The sequence below is a fragment of the Phyllopteryx taeniolatus genome, chromosome 22 (genome assembly GCF_024500385.1).
Source record: "Phyllopteryx taeniolatus isolate TA_2022b chromosome 22, UOR_Ptae_1.2, whole genome shotgun sequence".
NCBI classification, from domain to species: Eukaryota; Metazoa; Chordata; class Actinopteri; order Syngnathiformes; family Syngnathidae; genus Phyllopteryx; species Phyllopteryx taeniolatus.
The window spans coordinates 8,100,392-8,119,445 of record NC_084523.1 but is presented as its reverse complement, the minus strand read 5'-3'; the positions used below and the strand labels follow the sequence as shown (position 1 = coordinate 8,119,445).

Sequence of the window (19,054 nt, the reverse complement as noted above, 5' to 3'; positions counted from 1 at the left end):
ATTTTCAGATCAAATAACATTGCATATTCTGCCCAGAAAGTTATTTTTGTTGCATTGCAAGCTTTTTTTCCTTTCCTAATTATACAATTGAGTGTATTTCCATTGTTGTAAACTGTACAAAATACTGACCGTTTAGGGTGCAGGTTTCCTGCACACCTGGAAACCTTTCCGATTTTACTCAAACCATTGACGGATCATTAGGAATTTAATATCACGTTGATGTTTTACTTTTCCTTCACATTCCGCCCAGAGAATTCTGACTTTTCTAGCATTGCAAGCGCTGTTTTCAGAAGAGTTTGCAAGGGTACCAAAATAACGAGCCGTACTTTCCAACTTTTTCGTGTACAGTTCCACTTTAATGTTCTGAGGAACCTGGAAAACACCTGGAAAACCTCACTGTCATATAAACAGAGCATGCTCAATTCCAGATGACAATTTTTAAATTAACTCTAAGGAATATAACAAAGCCATGACACGAGTCTGTACTCCACTCGCAAACAAAACTTAGGAATAGTTTTGTGACCTGGCAGGGGAGATATAATTACCAGTACAGACAACATTAGCGAGAGTAACTATTAAACCTGGAAACCCCCAAATGTTCCTCTTTCATTTTCATCTCTGGGGACAAAAAACTGAAGCACCAAGGTGGGTACTAGGTCGGCACTGCACAAGGGTGGGGCATCCTGCCTTTTGGCTTCATTCCACTCATGAATGGAGGCTTTTAACTCCAAACCGCACAAGAACGACAGAAAGGGAAAGAATGTCGGCTGCTTAATGACGGCACAGGCGGGGGAGGCGAGGCCTGGCTGCTGCAGGCGAGTGTGGGCGCACTTTTTTTCCCCAAGCATTGGTGCTTTGGAGGTTTATATGTGCATGCTCGGGCACAGCTGAGGGCAGAACAAAAGCTCAGCTAATGTGCTCATTCAGATATGAGACTAAACAAATCTGCAGCAATTGTAAACATAATGCCAACTCCTGGAATTCTATAAGATATTAATCTTTGTTTGTGTTGATTCGATAAAATAGTCACTAACACTGCTAACAACCACCACATCTGTTTCTGTGTGTCCTAAACCTTATATGGTCATTTTGAAAAGATCCCAAACTATACACAACAATTATCGCTTACAATTCAGGAGTGTGACGAAAAGGAACCACTGTCACGTGTCCTTAAAAGCACCACACAATTTGAGCAAAGAACATCACAGTAAAAGAAAATGTCCGTTCCTGAAAACAAGTGACGGTCGTTGATTCAACCAGGAAAATAACTTTTCCTACCTTGGATTCAGTTGATGTCATCCATAAACAATTTTTTCCATGCCTGTATTGAACATATCCAGACAAATTAACACAAGGTTATAAAATACAAGTTAAAAAAATGTGTGCAACATTCCTGTCTATTCCCCTTTGACTCTCTCTTCAATTTGTATTCCTGGTTTTGTATGTGATCGCTGTGTAGATAACCCTCCGTCTATGTTTGTGTAGAGCACCGACATTTGAGATGGCGAGGGACCATGCAGAGCCCAGTCTAGGAGGCTGATTCCCAAGATGTGTTGGTGAAACTTAGTTTCCAGAAGAACTAAGGTAGGAACTGCAAGTATTTTCATTGCACAAGACCTAAGTTATGGTACACTTCCATTTAACTTTCCCCGGTAAGTCCTGATTGGCAGAACTGTATGGATCTGTCATTTGTATTGTGTAAATGTACAGTATGTGGGCAATTTCTTTGTTCTCTGTTGGGAACCACACTTGAGATGTGAGCCAAAAATTTGGATTTTTGATACATGGTGATTGTCTGCAACTGTGCATTTGTAGTTCCAAATGTAGTTGACTCTGTGCTTGCGCTGTCTTGTGATGGCACTAAAGTTAGCTATGAAACTAATGCCAGGGTACGAGGTACGGAAAGCCAAATGAACACTGCATTTACTTGATGTTAATGGAAACACATGCTGTAAGTTCTCATGATGTGGTTAAACTGTAATAAGTGTATTATTTGTATTAAAATTGTACATGTTAAGCAGCTTTGAGATCTTAATGTATGCCAGAAATGGTATCGTTTACTATATTTTGAGGAATTTGTTTTCGTTATGGATTCAATCGTTTTATATGGCGGTCATCAACAACTGCATTTCGTTGACTCATTCCTTTGTACTGTTGTGCGATGATGCTACAGCTGGAATAAAGGATATGGAAAGCGAATTAAACACTGCATACTTGATGTTTTAATGGGAATACTCGTTCTACAATTGGGATTATCACAACTTGAAGACTCATTTCCAACTCAACAGTTCGGTTGAATTCGCCAAGGTGTAAGTCCTCATGTGCTGGAACTGTTGTTTGGTATTTGTTTTGTCACATAGCTCGCAGTTTTATTGAGATCATACTAAATCTAGATCACACGGTTTGATGAAAATTACAAGGGGCACTTCTCACACTTTTATCTGGGAGAGCCACTTGGCACATGGCACCATAAACTGGACAGGGGTGTAGGTGTCCAAATGAAGGCCACATACGCGCTGCCTTGAGTGAATGTTTAACTCAGTCGTGCTTATTTTTAGTCTGGCTGAAATGGACACGCAGCGAGGGACGGCCTGAGTGTCCGCAATTCAATTATAGTCAACATTCAACATTCATTCAACATTTTGTCACCGATGTATTCTTGACATTCTCACATTAAAAATGGACGGAAAGGACATTTTCAATAAAATGCAAGATTAGATTACAAAAGATATAAATGTCTCTTAAACTTTTATCAAATAATCCGAGTGGCATCGTTCAAGGCCTCCACCCACAACAAGGAGTTATCCATCCCTTTTCTGAGCCGCTTCTCACTAGGGTCGCGGGCGTTCTGGAGCCTATCCCAGCTATCATCGGGCAGGCGGCGGGGTACACCATGAACTATTTACCAGCTAATCGCAGGGCACATAAAAGCAATCAACCATCCACACTCAAATTCACACCTACGGGCATTTTAGAGTTGTCAATTAACCTACCATGCATGTTTTTGGGATGTGGGAGGAAACCGGAGTGCCCGGAGAAAACCCACGCAGGCACGGGGAGAACATGCAAACTCCACACAGGCGGGGCCGGGGATTGAACCCCGGTCCTCAGAACTGTGAGGCAGACGCTCTAACCAGTCGGTCACCGTGACTCAAGGAGTTATATATCAGTCTTAATTATTTAGGAGAAATTATAAGGTATTCTTTTATGGTGTCTAACCAAAAATAAAGTAGTAATAAAATATTTATCCATCCATCTTCTTTCACCGCTTATAATAAAATAGAGAATCAGTACAAAACATATAAATTAAACGAAAATAAAAGTAAAATAAATACATTTTATGCATATTTTGGTTTGTATTTGTGTAATACAGGTGCAAAAATAAGTAGTTTGTTAGAAAATAACAAAAGTAAATATTTGTAAACAAAAATATAAAAAATAGAATAATTAATAATAATAATAGAATAATAAAAAGAATACCTGTACATTAAACTAATCTGTAAAAAAAAATACATAGATAATTTTTTAAAAAGTAAAAGAAATACAAGTGAATTATATACTGTATATCTTCAAGGATGTTTAGATATATTACAGTCACAAAATATATACATTTTAAAATCTCAAACCTAACATATATAGCAGCTTACTCTTATCCAATTCGAACAAAATGTACCACATGTATGCGGGGCCAGAAGTCTGATTACATTTGTTCCCTTAGATTCAGAATAATGATTTGATGATTATGGAGGTCTTTGCACTCTGAGATCTCATTACTGTCTTGTGTTTCCTGGAATTTGGCCTGACTGCCAAATAAGTTCATATACTCTCAAAACGTCAAAGACCGATAGCATTCAGATGATTCTTTTTTCTATTTTTATTTTTTTTTTATAAATCAAAGTCCTCAGTCACAATGCAGCCTTTGAACATAACATTGCTAGCTCCACCCTCTTGGATAGAAAGATCCAGAGAGTTCTCCAACGTGCGAGTCAATGACCGCGCTACCTCCAGTACGTGACGCATGTTCAAAGCAGCCGTCAAAACAGCTGGAGGATCAAATATAGCAGTCCTCGCTCACAACGGCTGCCGTTCATGACAGAAAACAGAGCTGTGCAGGCGTTTTGTGCCCGACATGCACATCAGCGTAAAACGCTAGAGTCCTTTCGTGGCTTATCCGTGTGGTGCCTTGACCACCGTGAAAAGTTTGTCCCTGACTTGGTAGTCTGTGTACTAATGTGGGTATGAGTCACACATGAACAATATGTCATATAACAAGAAAACTGGTTTGTCAGCACATCCATCCATCCATTTTCTGTACCGCATATCCTCACTAGGGTCGCAGGCATGCTGGAGCTTAGTGGGCCAAGCACTGTTTGTTCTGTGCAGACACACGAACCACAATCAAGAAGGCTGACTCGCGTCATGGTACATGCCTAGACATGTTGGAGCTGCTGCGGTGGGTCCGTGTCAAGATAATGAAGCCTGTAAAGCTCCGGTTTCGCTTTTGCTCCTTCAACCTTTAAGATGATAATTTGATCAAGGAGTTGAAATATGGTGTTGCTGGGTTCCTAGCAGTTTCTTTGAGGTATGCTTATATGTGTGGGTGGAAAGCGGGTCTACATACAGCACACGTGTTGCATGGTGATGTCCAGAGACATGAACAAGGCTTGAGAAGACTAAACAGACCATGACTGAGGTTATGTCTACATTTAAGTACACCCACCCATGTATTAAAGAACACACAATGGCATTTTTACAACAATAGATGGTGCTAAAAGACTAACTGTGAGATAAATTCAGCGAATCAGCAGCCTGAAGAAAGTCTTTCCTGGAAAAGGCACAATATCAAAGTATGGAGTGATAGCAGAGTTACTGTCTAATAGAAATATAAAACATTACAATGCATTAATCCTAGTCCTAACTTTAAACCTAACATTAACCCAACCTTAGCGGGTGTAGGTATACTCAAGGTGTATATATATATGTATATGTTTTTACAATATATACAAACTTTGTGGCATCCATTTGATGAATTACATTTTTAACATTTAATGTAAATAAATTGGTTTTAATTGAAGTAGTTTAGCGAGAGTTGAACATGAAGTCTATGCGGAATGAATTATTTCCACATGTTCTATGTCACTTTTAACACTGAATTGAACTCTGCTAGTGCCATGACACAATGGTGATGTTTATGCGAGCCTGCGAAAAGTCATACCTTCACATTCATACGATATCCTCGACATATGGCCGCCGAGGCTCTCAGGGGCGCGGCGACAAAGACATTTCTGGTTGTCATCACATGCCCGTATAGAAGCTATAGAATGATAGACGACAACAACAACACCCTCCCCACACCAGCTCTTATGATCCAGATTCTGACAAGCCCCGCCCACACTGCCATACCTGCACTAATTAAATAAGAGGTGGTGATGGCAGTCAGGAAATTGAAGGCCTGCGGCGACTGCACCGGTGCTGGAAAAGAGAGTGACAAATGGAGGCACAATGTAGATAGAAGGAAAATGTCGATGAGGTTTTGAGAGAATATGGGAGAAGGATGTGGCAATGCCGGAACATATCTCCTTTGAAATTTACTTCTCGATTAACTGACTTCAATTTAGAACAAGGGGGGTGTGAGGGTTTTAGCATAGAACATTTTACAGATCGAAATATAATTTGGTATACATTACGCCTGACACGACGCAAGCAATAATCTCAAGAACCAATGTTCAAATTCAAATCAAATACTTTTTTTGCGATTGCCTTGCCTTGTCCGCTTCCTAGTTGGATCCAGCTGCCTTTTGCCTGCACTCCAAAATTACAAACACCCTACCCGTGACAGATTTCTTGAGAATAATGTATTTTTTTTGCAATGGCTTAAAGTTTGAAATTCAAACACACTCAGAATTGTAATACTTCTTGCTCTCACTGTGATGAACAGCATATACATTTTTATTTATCTGTAATTTATTTATAGCCAAGCTGAGGAGTTTGAGATGCGTGTTTACATTTAAATTCAATTTATGGCATCGAAGCCTCTCCCCGTCAGCAATGTCTCCACTGAGCCGGATGGCAACTGGCTTTGGGAAAAGCTGTTGGCATACCACGGAGAACCGTTGAAGCCAAAATGGCCTATTGAAAGAGCTGATAACATCTCCACAGAGGGCGCACTCTGTTGTTTATCAGTCATCAGATAAGATGTGAAGAGATCGGAGTGTTTACCCAAGGTTCTTTTTTAATGGCTTGGTTTAAGCTTTTCAAATGCGGAGAGAGACTGCAGTCAATATTATGCATAGCGCTTTGGAAGGTAAAAAGTCAGTGGAAGACGACTATGAGGGACCTTGCATCCAATAAAACTGCGGAATAAGCGGTTATATGGGTTCTGTTTTTTTTGTTTAATTTTTATTTTAATGTGGTACTGCATATGTTCCAATATGGCACATTGTATGTGTACAGACCATGTACATGTGATAAGGAAAACGCCGGCGGCCTTTGGTGTATCTTTTCGCAGTTTATTTCAGCGAAAATATTTTTACTGCCATGTTGCTGCTGCCCAATGTTGACTTTTGCGTTAATGTACAATTTGGGCATGCTATTTGTAAATGTAAGCAAAATGCATCCATATTTTCTACACCGCTTATTCTCGTTATGGTTGGAGGTGAGCTGGAGCCTATAGCAGCGGTTTTTAGGTGAGAACTATGAGGCAGGCTTGCTTACCCACTCGTCCATTGTGTGGCAAAATCAGTAAATGTAAGGCAACCATGTCCAAAGTACTTCCATTCTAAGCGTGTTTCGACATACAGGACACTTGACATAGTACAAACGTTAAACTGAAAGTGAACAAAATCAAAGTGGCCACCTGTTAAAGCAGCCAGACACACATTTGTGTCTAGATTAAATCCGCTGTCGCCTTGCAAGAACACCTCTCCTTGGGCAGCCATGTGTATTTAATGATAATGATCATAATCCCTAGCTCGACATAGTAAGTCAAGCCAGGGACAGGTTAGCAGAGTGTAAAAGCCACCCCAAAAGCTGCACTTGGAAGAGTAACAGGCTACTTTTGCTACTCTGACTTGTTCTTTTTATGGATGTTTCAGTCAGAAGAAATTCATGTGTTCCAGCTCGTGTGTATGAAGTTTGGGTTGTGGATGATCAAAGGTTGGTCTGAGTGTATTTGGTCAAGGCATGGGCATCCAAGCGTCTCCGGGACTGAACGTCTTTGATGGTGACAAGTGGAGTGTAAAATACCCCCTCCCATGTCTTCCTCATTGCAAAGTTAATTTATTTAACCCCCCTCCCCCATGGCAAAGACTTGGATCTTCAACACCAGCACGCTCTGAAATCAGAAAATGACAACATGGTGACAGTCCTCACGAGTCATTTAGCGTAGCATCGTCATGCAGCTCACAACTCGAGGCATTTGCCGCACTGGCCCTGAGGTTGCCCGAGATGCACTTACAATGTGTCTCACAGAAATGTTTGATGACATCTAACGGATCCCACAACTGAATGATCATTCTCGGAAGATGTCTGTCTTGTCAAAAGCGTCTTTTAGAATTACTGCCAGCCTCATTAATAAGAGCAAAAGAGCAATAGCCAAACCGCCTGATATGCAGGCTCCGAGCGCCATCAGGAAGATGTATGGGCCAGGGTCGTATTCAATGTGTAATTTCTTTGGTGCGCCGACGATGATGAATGTACCGGGAACGATGGCGCAGGGAACAGAGGAAGAAGCCACAAAGGGAAATAGGAAATTACAATAGCTTGAAATGGAGCCTCATTTAAATAGCGTGGTGTTTCTGCAAAGGGATTATACAGTGCGGGGAGTGCTGCCAGGAATTGGAAGAGAACGAGAGATTGAAGGCGGGTGACCTACTTCAAATCGGAATCGGAAACTAAGATGGGCAGAGAACATGAGCGAGACTTCTTGCTAGCATCTGGCTAATTCAAACCAGACCCTAATACTGCATTTGTAGGACATATCCCGGTGGAAGCTTTGAAGGCCTGAGCTCAGAATGTTACAGGAGTCAAACAAACCATAGCTCATGACCATGATATGTATTAGTGCTTGGATAATATGTTACAAATTTGACTGTCAGCATTCTTGTTTATTTACTTTCTTTATCATGTTTCTGACATCTGAGGACATCTCTGTAAATCGATTTGACGGGCGACTTTACAAGCAGGAATTTGGAGTGGCATTCCTTTGTACATTTCCCAGTAGGAGTTACCATTTCCAACTTCCTGTTTTTTTTTCTGAAACGCTGCATCAGTGGAATACAGATGCATTTGCTGTCAGACAAAATGAAGCGATCATCTGACTGGACTTAATGTTCGTTCATATTGTTGCCATGGTTTTCCATGCTTCCTCCCCTCATGGAATACTTAATCCATCTGTAATTAAATCTCACATCTTTTACACGGCGGGAGATTAATAGTTGGCAAGTCGAAACAGATATTGACCAAGGGAACCTGCATGGATGTATAGCGGAGGCCTGAGGGAATGTCTACATCTTTGTTCTATTTGATGGATCTGGCAATGAGACGGGAACACCAGGAGGGTCTTTAATCATGCATGCATGTTCATGACAATAAAAGGTGATTCTTCTTCTTCTTCTAATCTTCAAATATGAATGCACATCAGCCATATTGTCCTGGAGTAGCAGCGATGCATATAAATACATCACATTTATCGACAAATTGTCTTTTTGAGTGCTGTGACATCAAAATCTCCTAAGACAACAACCAACATTATAGAATTCCCTGCATGGAAAGTATTGTCGCCTGTTGTGACAAATATGAAGATGCAACAAGCAGATCAGTAGTTTAGTTGTGCACGACTTCGCCCACAACGACAAGTGGTTGGGCCGTTTCAAATTTCTCAGATTGCAAAACAAGCCAGAGATTTACATGAATAGAACGAGACGTCGCGGGGGGCGGCTTGCCCCGGACAAATCTTGCAGGATCAAAGGTGCAGAGGCATAGTGAGAATACATGCGCAGTAATATAATCTACTGCTTGATCAAAGGCAGGGAACTGGAGTTTGCATGCTAGAACCCAATCAAAAACCTCTGCCAATTGGGCAAACAATGTCACCTATTTCTTGGACTTTAGAGCAATAGTGGAACATCCAAATGCGTCTTCAATCTCTTTGTCTCATGCACCGTCCTCTCCCAGATAAGATCCTGAAAGAGGATCTCCATGCTTCTGCTTCACTTTGCTTTCATCTGGGAAGTAACGGACCGAGCGGCGAGCGCAATGATGTCATCTTGTCGATTGATGGTGCCGCGGGCCAACTGTGTGCTTTCCGTTAAATTTATTAGCGTCGTACGCCAATGGGAGTCTCTTGAGTGAAAGCGAGTTGCTGCTTTCGAGCTGGTGGGGGAACTTCTAATCAAAGATATGGTGCTTGGGCCAAGTGTCACTATAGCTTTAGATAAATCGTCACAGGCACCATCAGTTATTACAGGACCTCCTTGAAAGACACGCACTGGACACGTGGAGGTGCTTCCACTCTTCTGGCAAGATTTTCTGCAAGAGTTTGGAGTACGTCTTTGGGAATCTTTGAATTCTTCCACAGCAATTTCCTCCAAGCATGCCTTTTTGGACTTAGGATTCGAGGTTGTGTAGTCCTGCCTCATAAAAGTAACGAGAGTCAAATAGATCATTGTAACTGAGTAAAAGTACCATTTCTTCTTCCAAATAAGAGTAAACAGAATTTTGCATTAAAACTAATCTGACGAGTACAATTTATCCAAAAGGTTACTTGAGTAACTGTAGCACGCTACTACCCACCTCTCATTGCGGGCCGGATCAAATGTTTTCGAGGGCTGTATGGTCTATGAGCTGTAGGTTTCACAATCTCCGTCATGAGTGTATCTGCTCACGGGCACTCAGGGGCTTAAGAGTCTCAGTGATACCAACGCTGACCTCAGAAATCTTATAAATAAGTGATAAAGCCATCACAGGGCCAGACACCAGGGACGAGTGGGAGGACAGAATCCGAGCACGCTCACTGTTTGTAATGCTTGCTGTAAAAACAATTGGATTTTTTTCAATTTTACCGTGTCAACTCGAATATTAATATCCCTGTCAAACCCTGCGTGTCAGCTGTTGAGATAAGGCCAAAAAACATGAAAAAGAATTTGAAAAATGTAGCTCTACAACATGTTGGTGTATACTGTACATGCATACTTGCTTTATGATGTGGGCTTTGGATGGTGAAGCTATCACTGGAAGTGAGCCAAGGTTGAGAGTTAAAATTTAAAGGAAAAAAATGCCCGACAGAGATTACTAAAATGCAGAGTCTTTCCTCATCCCAATGTCACACAGAGTGTCACAGCTAAAGGGATAACCGGGGTAGGGGGGGGGGTCTGGTTTGGGGAATATGGGATTAACACTGATAGAGACAAGAGGATGGCCATGACCTGTCAACTGTCCTGTGTGTGTCGCTCCTTGCACGTGTAGCGGTCATCAGTGTTGTTCTCTTTACCGGCTATAATGCAGAATGTGTCACACTACGTTAAAGCTAATACATGTTGGATAACAATTTAGAGGTGACTCCCTTTCACAAAGCTCATCAAAGCGGGGTTTTTCCCGGCTCGATATTCCATGTGGAAGGTACTGAAGCAGAATAGGGGGTTGAAGTTTGAGGTAGAGGTGACTGTGTGAAAGGAAAGAGCATAACGATAAGTTAGCCATTTAACACCTGACACTCACTTCTTCAGCCTTGTTGTGTTGAAAGCATTAGCCTGGCCATGCACCTAATTATCCAATCTCAGGAAGGTACATTGTACATACAACAAGGTCACACTTTATTGGGTTGGTGAATAAATGCCGGATCTCTTATTATGACAATTTAGCGAGAACTCTATGTGAGAGGGGGATTCAGTTATTTAGGTACATGGGCTAATATCATGTATTGGAGCTAATGACGTTTCCTGTAAGAGCCGTCGTGCCATGCAGCATATGAGAAGGCTTCCTCAGAGGTGATGTAATCTGGTCTCTTGGCAACCCACATACACACATCTCTTCGGGGTAGGTCGAAAAGGGCGTCAGGCATGGGCAGGGAGGTAGAACTCTATGGACCTGCATTCCAGACATAATCAACAATGGCCATTTGATGAGTGTCCACACACACGCACACATGCAAGGCCTTGTCAAAGCACAACAAAACGCATGACAACCCAACATGCATCTGTTTCGCCATCATAATAGCCTGCTTGTTATTAGCCAGCGAGCCCCAACCCACGCTGGGCACCCCGCCGAGGCCTCAAAGGGGCCCCATTATTTGTGTGCTGTGGCAAACAAGGCTGGCACAGAGCGGGAACGGCGTGCGCGCGTGGGAAAAGCGTGGCTCCTCTCGTGATCTGACACAATGCGCTTGAAAAGCCAGCAGACACAAAAAGCAACAAGTGAAAAGTCTTTTTTCTGTTTTGTTTTTTTTTGCTTTGAAAAGATGCTTGCCTCACTATGAAGGGCAATGGACAATCGATCAAATAAATGATGAGGGTGGTTTTTTTAATCAGTTATTTCGTTGGAATTTCATCTCCATGACATCTTTCAGCATTCTAAAATAATTTTGTCAAATTTTGTTCTTGTCAAACTGCTCACAAATATATTTTTGTCTGATTGTACCCATTTGAGAAAGTGTCTGCACTGGTGTGTCTGATCTGCATGAACAGCATACTCAGGCTTTCCATTGGTCTCGCTGATTAGATCTTCTCAGTGTTCGCTGTCTTGCTGCACCACATAACCCCTCAACACAAACGTGATCAGTATATACGCAGCAGAACTCGCCGATCATCTGCATGGATGACAAATGAGACCCCCCAGCCCCTACATTGGATGCTAAACTCCAAAATACACGGACAACACATACACATTTAATTGGCTCAAAATCCACAGCATTTTGGGAAAATCACCCTCTTAGGTTTCCCAGTATCTGCTCCTTGACAAATCTGACGTGCAGTAATTCTTAGAAAATGCAATGGGTTTGTGCTACGTTATGCCAAGTTTAAGTCATCCATGAGTTTATTATTGTCTTGTTGTAGGTAAGCTTCAAACAAATAACAAATGCCTTTCTAGACAAAACTTTACAGCCAGGACTTTATCCCCACTAGCCCTAAATAACTGTACCTGCTCTTTGGAACAATACATGCCGATCGGGTTTAGGGGATGGCAATGTAAATTGTGCAATGCTACGTCATCCCTGTATTGTGTCGACCAGTCATTGAGATGCCGTTGGAATGTCAATTGTTTTTTTCACAGTTTGCTCCTCGGTGCTCAAGCAGTTGTGAATCTCGACATGAGCTTTTTAAAACTGAAAAATTGGATGATTTCTCGATGTCAAGTTCACAATCCTGCTGATTTTAGGTCACAGTTATTTTTGTATTGTTTCTAACCTATCCTGTTTATCTGCTCAGTCATGTAGAATGGTTGATGTCTTTTTATGCCGCAACAGGTTTTCTGTGTAACAGGGGAGTTTGAAATAGTCTCTGCTGCACCCTGTTAGGAAGGGATGCAATGATTAATAAATAGTACGGGGCAGGATAGGACAGGGATAGTGGGCCAGCCAGTGCTACTGGTGTGTGGTGGGAGTGGCTTAACAGTGCCTTAATACCTCCAGGGACTTTAGAGTGCAAATAAGAGGACAATCCAGGGAGTTAACATAATCACAAGGGCTGTGGCACTGAGAGTGGCCCCACCTCAAGCAACTACGGTAGATCTTATAGGCATGTCTACAGAGATGTACTAGTGCATTATTGCTGTCACACACGCACCTCAGTAATCTGGTGTCCGGCGTTTCTGTGCGGGCACAGTGAGGGTGGATGGGCTCGGCCTCACCCATCCGAGAGAGAAGCGTGGTCCAAGGTGGTCTTGTGATTTGGCCTTTTAACATCTGTTGCGCACCGACTGACCTCTGGGCGACACCCAGATATGCACAACTTCGTTTAGTTGCCCCATGGACTTGAAGCACCCTTGACTCCTCAAACAAACAACACTTGATCCAAAGGAGAAGTTGCACTTCCTCAGTGTCACCAGACAGAAGCAATAGCCTTGGAGATATAACAAAACTGGGTGAAATACACACTTTGATGCACCTGCTGTACTTTAGCAAAAGAAACGGACGACTCGGATGGCAGAACTGAAAACTTTGTCATATTTAGCTCACATCTGTGCTCAATCTCCACTTCCAGATCCCCCCCTGGTACTAACCTCAATAACAACCTGATTTCTCAACACAATTTACAGGTATATCTCACTTCCAAGGACACTTAGAGGTTTTATATACATTAGGAGCTTGAATCGCTGCGATTGGCTGGCAACCAGTTCAGGGTGTACCCCGCCTCCTGCCCGATGACAGACAACTAAGACAATGTTCTTAGACCGCTGATTCCACCTTCTATTTTGGCACAGTCATTTGACATTGAGGGCGTTATAACACGAATCCTCCTGCAGAGGGCACGAATTGTGGGTGCTGAAATACAAAGGTCCTGTCCTTGCTCAGTGACACCTGATAAACTCTCCCCCGCCTGAGGTGACGCAAGCCTGGGCATGAGGCGGCTTCTCTCCATGAGAATGCGACACAGGAAGTCTTTGCTTGGTCTGGATACACTGAGAAATGTTGAGAAACTTGCACACTGGCTTACAAAAATTCCTGCTACTTATAATTTTGTTTAAAACTACGAGGACTTAATAGTGAGGTATAGCTCAGTACTTTTGTTATTCCCACCTGGAGGAGAAGAGGATGAAGGGTTTGACATCATTGCTAGGTCTTGTTGGATAAAAGACATGCTACTGTATCTCCATGATTACATGACCCTGAGTAACAGTCCTGGTGACTGTAAAAGACATATTTTTCCCTAGTTGCTTCCTCCAATTCCTGTGGATATACATATTTCCTGTGTTTGTGTGTGTTTCTATCTTTATCCATTCCTGGTGGACTGCATCTGGCATTGGATGACAGCGAGACAGTTGTATAACAGGATCATAGAAAGCCATCACACTTACATGGATGTCTACGAATTAAACACAAAAAAATTGGAGATAAACTGAACATGCTTTTCAGCCAAAGTCACAAAGTATTGTAATGCGTTGTGGATGAGCCTAGCATGACTTTTACATTTGTTTAAATAAAAAGGGGAGCGCTGTCATTTTGGCAACAAAATGGAAAAACAACAAAATTTGGAGATAGTTTTAATCCTACAAGTCCAGTACTGTCGCTGATGCATCGTATAATTTGTAATGTATTGGGGATAAGCTTAGCCTAGTATAACTTTTTCATAATGTCACTTAAGGGGCCAGTCTCCCATCCAGCCAAGGAAACTATAATTATCAGCCCACTGAGGCACATTACTGGAGTGTGAGAATCGATAGCTGAGAAAATGGCAGGCTTGAATATGAGGAGGCATATTAAAAGTAAATAGAGAATTATTTGGCCTGTTTAGACAGACTGCGGGGGTGGGGCGCATTGTCCTTGTGCTGAAAACTACTTGATCGGTTCCACCCCAGTTGTTTGTGTTTGCTCCATCCAGTAATGAGATTTACTCTTGATTGAATTTGAGGATTTCTCGCAGAGGCCTTCTAGGCATAGGATGAAATGGAGCCACTGGGAGGAGAGAGGGCTTGTGTGGTAGCCAAGCAGCATCGGGTTGCGGCACAGCTCACGTAACACCTTTGTTATGAGTGGCAGGGTTCAGGGAAATTATATTGTGTGTGTGCCCGGACCAACAAAGGCGTGGGCACAAGGACTGAAAACACACAAAAATAAAGGTGAGACATTTACGAAACAGGTTTCACATACCCTTACAAAACACCTAATGTATCTTCTTAACACCTCCACACCCAGTGACACACATTTTGTCACACGTTTTTGCCAAAAGCCATGCCCCCTTCCTTGGTTCACCTGCGGTCACAGGATTCTCATTGATAAACGTGCACACATGCTGCACTAGTTGCGTTTTGGGGAATTTTTTAAAATTAAAATCAAATTCCCTCGCCCACCACGGGGTTGTTACAACAGCAGGCCGGAACAAACTCACGGTTGGTGGGCGTGCGAGGGCGGGGTGTCCGTCCCCCCTTTCCGGTGCCCCACCACGGGGTTGTTACCACAGAAGCCCGGAATGGCCGCACCTTTGGCGGGTGTGCGAGGACGCCTTTTCCGTCCCCGCTTTCCTGTGTGCCACCAAGGGGTTGTTACCACAGCAGGCCGGAACGAGCCCACCTTGGACGGGCGTGTGAGGGCGGCGTGTCCTTCCCCACGACCCACCAAGGGGTTGTTGCCACAGCAGGCCAGAATGAGCGCACCCTTGGCGGGCGTGCGAGGGCGGTGTGTTAGTCTCCGCTTTCCCACGCCCATCCACGGGGCTGTTAACACAGCAGGCCGGGATGAGCGTACCTTTGGCGGCAGGAATGGGCGTGCGAGGGTGGCGTTTCCGTCCCCGCTTTCCCACACCCCACCACGGGGTTGTTAGCACAGCAGGCCGGAATGAGCTCACCTTTGGCGGGCGAGCGAGGGGCGGCATGCCTGTCCTAGCTTTCCCGCAACCTGTACCCCACCACGGGGTTGTTACCACAGCAGGCCGGAACGAGCCCACCTTGGACGGGCGTGTGAGGAAGGCGTGTCCTTCCCCGCGACCCACCAAGGGGTTGTTGCCACACCAGACCGGAATGAGCGCACCTTTGGCGGGCGGGCGAGGGCGGCATGTCCGTACCCGCTTTCCCGCACTCCACCACGGGGTTGTTACCACAGCAGGCCGGAGCGAGCTCGACTTTGGCAGGCGAGCGAGGGGCGGCATGCCCGTCCTAGCTTTCCCGCAACCTGTACCCCACCACGGGGTTGATACCACAGCAGGCCAGAATGAGTGCACCTTTTGCGGGCGGGCGATGGCGGCATGTCCGTCCCCGCTTTCCCGTACTCCACAACGGGGTTGTTACCACAGCAGGCCGGAACGAGCCCACCTTGGACGGGCGTGTGAGGGCGGCGTGTCCTTCCCCGCGACCCACCAAGGGGTTGTTGCCACAGCAGGCCAGAATGAGCGCACCTTTGGCGGGTGGGTGAGGGCGGCATGTCCGTCCCTGCGCCCCACCACGGGGTTGTTGCCACAGCAGACCGGCATGATTGCACCTTTGGCGGGCGGGCGAGGGCGTCATGTCCGTCCCCGCTTTCCTGCACTCCCCCATGTGGTTGTTACCACAGCAGGCCGGAACGAGCCCACCTTGATGGGCGTGTGAGGGCGGCGTGTCCTTCTCCGCGACCCACCAAGGGGTTGTTGCCACAGCAGGCCGGAATGAGCGCACCTTTGGTGGGCAGGCGAGGGTGGCATGTCCGTCCCCGCTTTCCTGCACCGCACCACGGGGTTGTTACCACAGCAGGCGCAACAAATGCACCTTTGGGAGGCGTGCGAGGGCTGGGTGTACATCCCCACTTCCTCGCGCCCCACGACGGGGTTGTTACAACAGCAGGCCAGAATGAGCGCAACTTTGGCACGCGGGGGAGGGGCTGCATGCGCGTCCTAGCTTTCCCGCAACCTGTACCCACCACGGGGTTGATACCACAGCAGCCAGAATGAGTGCAACTTTTGCGGGGGGGCGATGGCGGCATGTCCGTCTCTGCTTTCCCGCGCCCCACCACGGGGTTGTTACCACAGCAGGCCGGAACGAACGCACCCTTGGGAGGTGTGCGAGGGCTGGGTGTAAATCCCCGCTTTCCCGCGCCCCACCACGGGGTTGTTACCACAGCAGGCTGGAACGAACGCACCCTTGGGAGGCCGGAATGGGCGCACCTTTGGCGGGTGTGCGAGGGCGGAGTGTCCGTCGCTGCTTTCCTGTGTACCACCAAGGGGTTGTTGCCATAACAGGCCGGAATGAGCGCACCTTTGGCGGGTGGGCGAGGGCGGCATGTCCTTCCCCGCTTTCCCGCACCCCACCACGGGGTTGTTGCCACAGCAGGCCGGAACCAACTCACTTTTGGAGGGCGGGGTGTTCGTCCCGGCTTTCCCACGCCCCACCACGGGGTTGTTACCACAATAGGCCGTAGCGAGCGCACCCTTGGGGGGAATGCGAGGGCTGGGTGTCCTTCCCCGCGACCTGTGCCCCACCAAGGGGTTGTTGCCACAGCAGGCCAGAACAAATGCATCCTTGGCGGCGTGCAGGGGCGGTGTGTCCGTTCATGTGTCCTACCAAGGGGTTGTTACAACAGCAGGCCGGAATGGGCGCATCTTTGGCGGGCCGGAACCAACTCACAGCAGGCCAGAACAAATGCACCCTTGGTGGCGTGCGAGGGCGGCATGTCCGTCCCCGCTTTCCCGTGCCCCACCACGGGGTTGTTACCACAGCAGGCCGGAATGAGCGTGCGAGGGCTGGGTGTCTGTCCCCGTTTTCCGGCGCCCCACCAAGGGGTTGTTACCATAGAAGGCCGGAATGAGCGCAGCTTTGGCGGGTGAGCGAGGGCGGTGTTTCCATACCCACTTTCCTGTGTAGCACCAATGGGTTGTTGCCATAGCAGGCCGGGATGAGCGTAACTTTGGCGGCAGGAATGGGCGTGCGAGGGCTGGGTGTCCATCCCCGTTTTCCCGCGCCCCACCACTGGGTTGTTACCACAGCAGACTGGAACGAACGCACCCTTGGGAGGCTGGAAGGGTGGCGTTTCCGTACCCGCTTTCCCCCACCCCACAACGGGGTTGTAACCATAGCGCGCCGGGATGAGAGTACCTTTGGCGGGCCGGCATGTCCATCCCCGCTTTCCTATGTTGCACCAACGGGTTGTTGCCATAGCAGGCCGGAATGAGCGCAGCTTTGGCAAGTGGGCGAGGGCGGCGTTTCCGTACCCGCTTTCCTGTGTACCACCAAGGGGTTGTTGCCATAGCAGGCCGGAATGAGCGGACCTTTGGTGGGTGGGCGAGGGCGTCATGCCCGTCCCCGCTTTCCCGCACCCCACCACGGGGTTGTTACCACAGCTGGCCGGAATGAGTGTACCACCACGGGCTTTCCCATGCCCCACCATGGGGTTGTTATCACAACAGGCCATAGCGAGTGCACCCTTGGGGGGCATGCGAGGGTTGGGTGTCCTTCCCCGCGACCCGTGCCCCACCAAGGGGTTGTTGCCACAGCAGGCCAGAACAAATGCACCCTTGGCGGTGTGCACGGGCGGTGTTGTCCGTTCACGTGTCCTATCAAGGTGTTGTTACAACAGCAGGCCGGAACCAACTCACTCTTGGCGGGCATGTGAAGGCGGGGTGTTCGTCCCTGCTTTTGCGTGCCCCACCACGGGGTTGTTGCCACAGCAGTCTGGAATGAGCGCACCTTTGGCGGTTGTGCGAGGGCGGCATGTCCTTCCCGCACCCCACCACAGGGTTGTTACCACAGCAGGCCGGGATGAGCGTAACTTTGGCGGCAGGAATGGGCATGCGAGGGCTGGGTGTCCGTCCCCGTTTTCCCGCGCCCCACCACGGGGTTGTTACCACAGCAGACTGGAACGAACGCACCCTTGGGAGGCCGGAATGGGCGAACCTTTGGCTGTAATGCAAGGGTGGCGTTTCCGTACCCGCTTTGCCCCACCCCACCACGGGGTTGTAACCACAGCATGCCGGGATGAGAGTACCTTTGGCGGGCCGGTATGTCCGTCCCTGCTTTCCTATGTAGCACCAACGGGTTGTTGCCATAGCAGGCAAGAATGAGCGCAGCTTTGGCGGGTGGGTGAGGGCGGCGTTTCCGTACCCGCTTTCCTGTGTACCACCAAGGGGTTGTTGCCATAGCAGGCCGGAATGGGCGCACCTTTGGCTGTTATCTAAGGGCGGCATGTCCGTCCACGCTTTCCCGCACCCCACCACGGGGTCGTGACCACAGCAGGCCAGAATGAGCACACCTTTGGCGGGTGGGCGAGGGCGGCATGTCCGTCCAAGCTTTCCCGCACCCCACCACGGGGTTGTTACCACAGCAGGCCGGGATGAGAGTACCTTTGGCGGGCCGGCAAGGGCGGCATGTCCGTCCCCGCTTTCCTGTGTACCACGAAGGGGTTGTTGCCATAGCAGGCCGGAATGAGCGGACCTTTGGT

General features: G+C 46.8%; 1 long non-coding RNA gene across 1 annotated transcript in view; it reads left to right on the top strand.

Moving 5' to 3' along the window:
* The window catches only part of LOC133472120 (uncharacterized), a 40,730-nt gene extending 38,498 nt beyond the window's left edge, over window positions 1–2,232 (top strand). Inside the window, exon 4 of the long non-coding RNA XR_009786604.1 lies at window positions 1,486–2,232. This is a non-coding gene — a long non-coding RNA (uncharacterized LOC133472120). The remainder of the gene's footprint in view (window positions 1–1,485) is intronic.
* The last annotated feature ends 16,822 nt before the right edge of the window (window positions 2,233–19,054 follow it).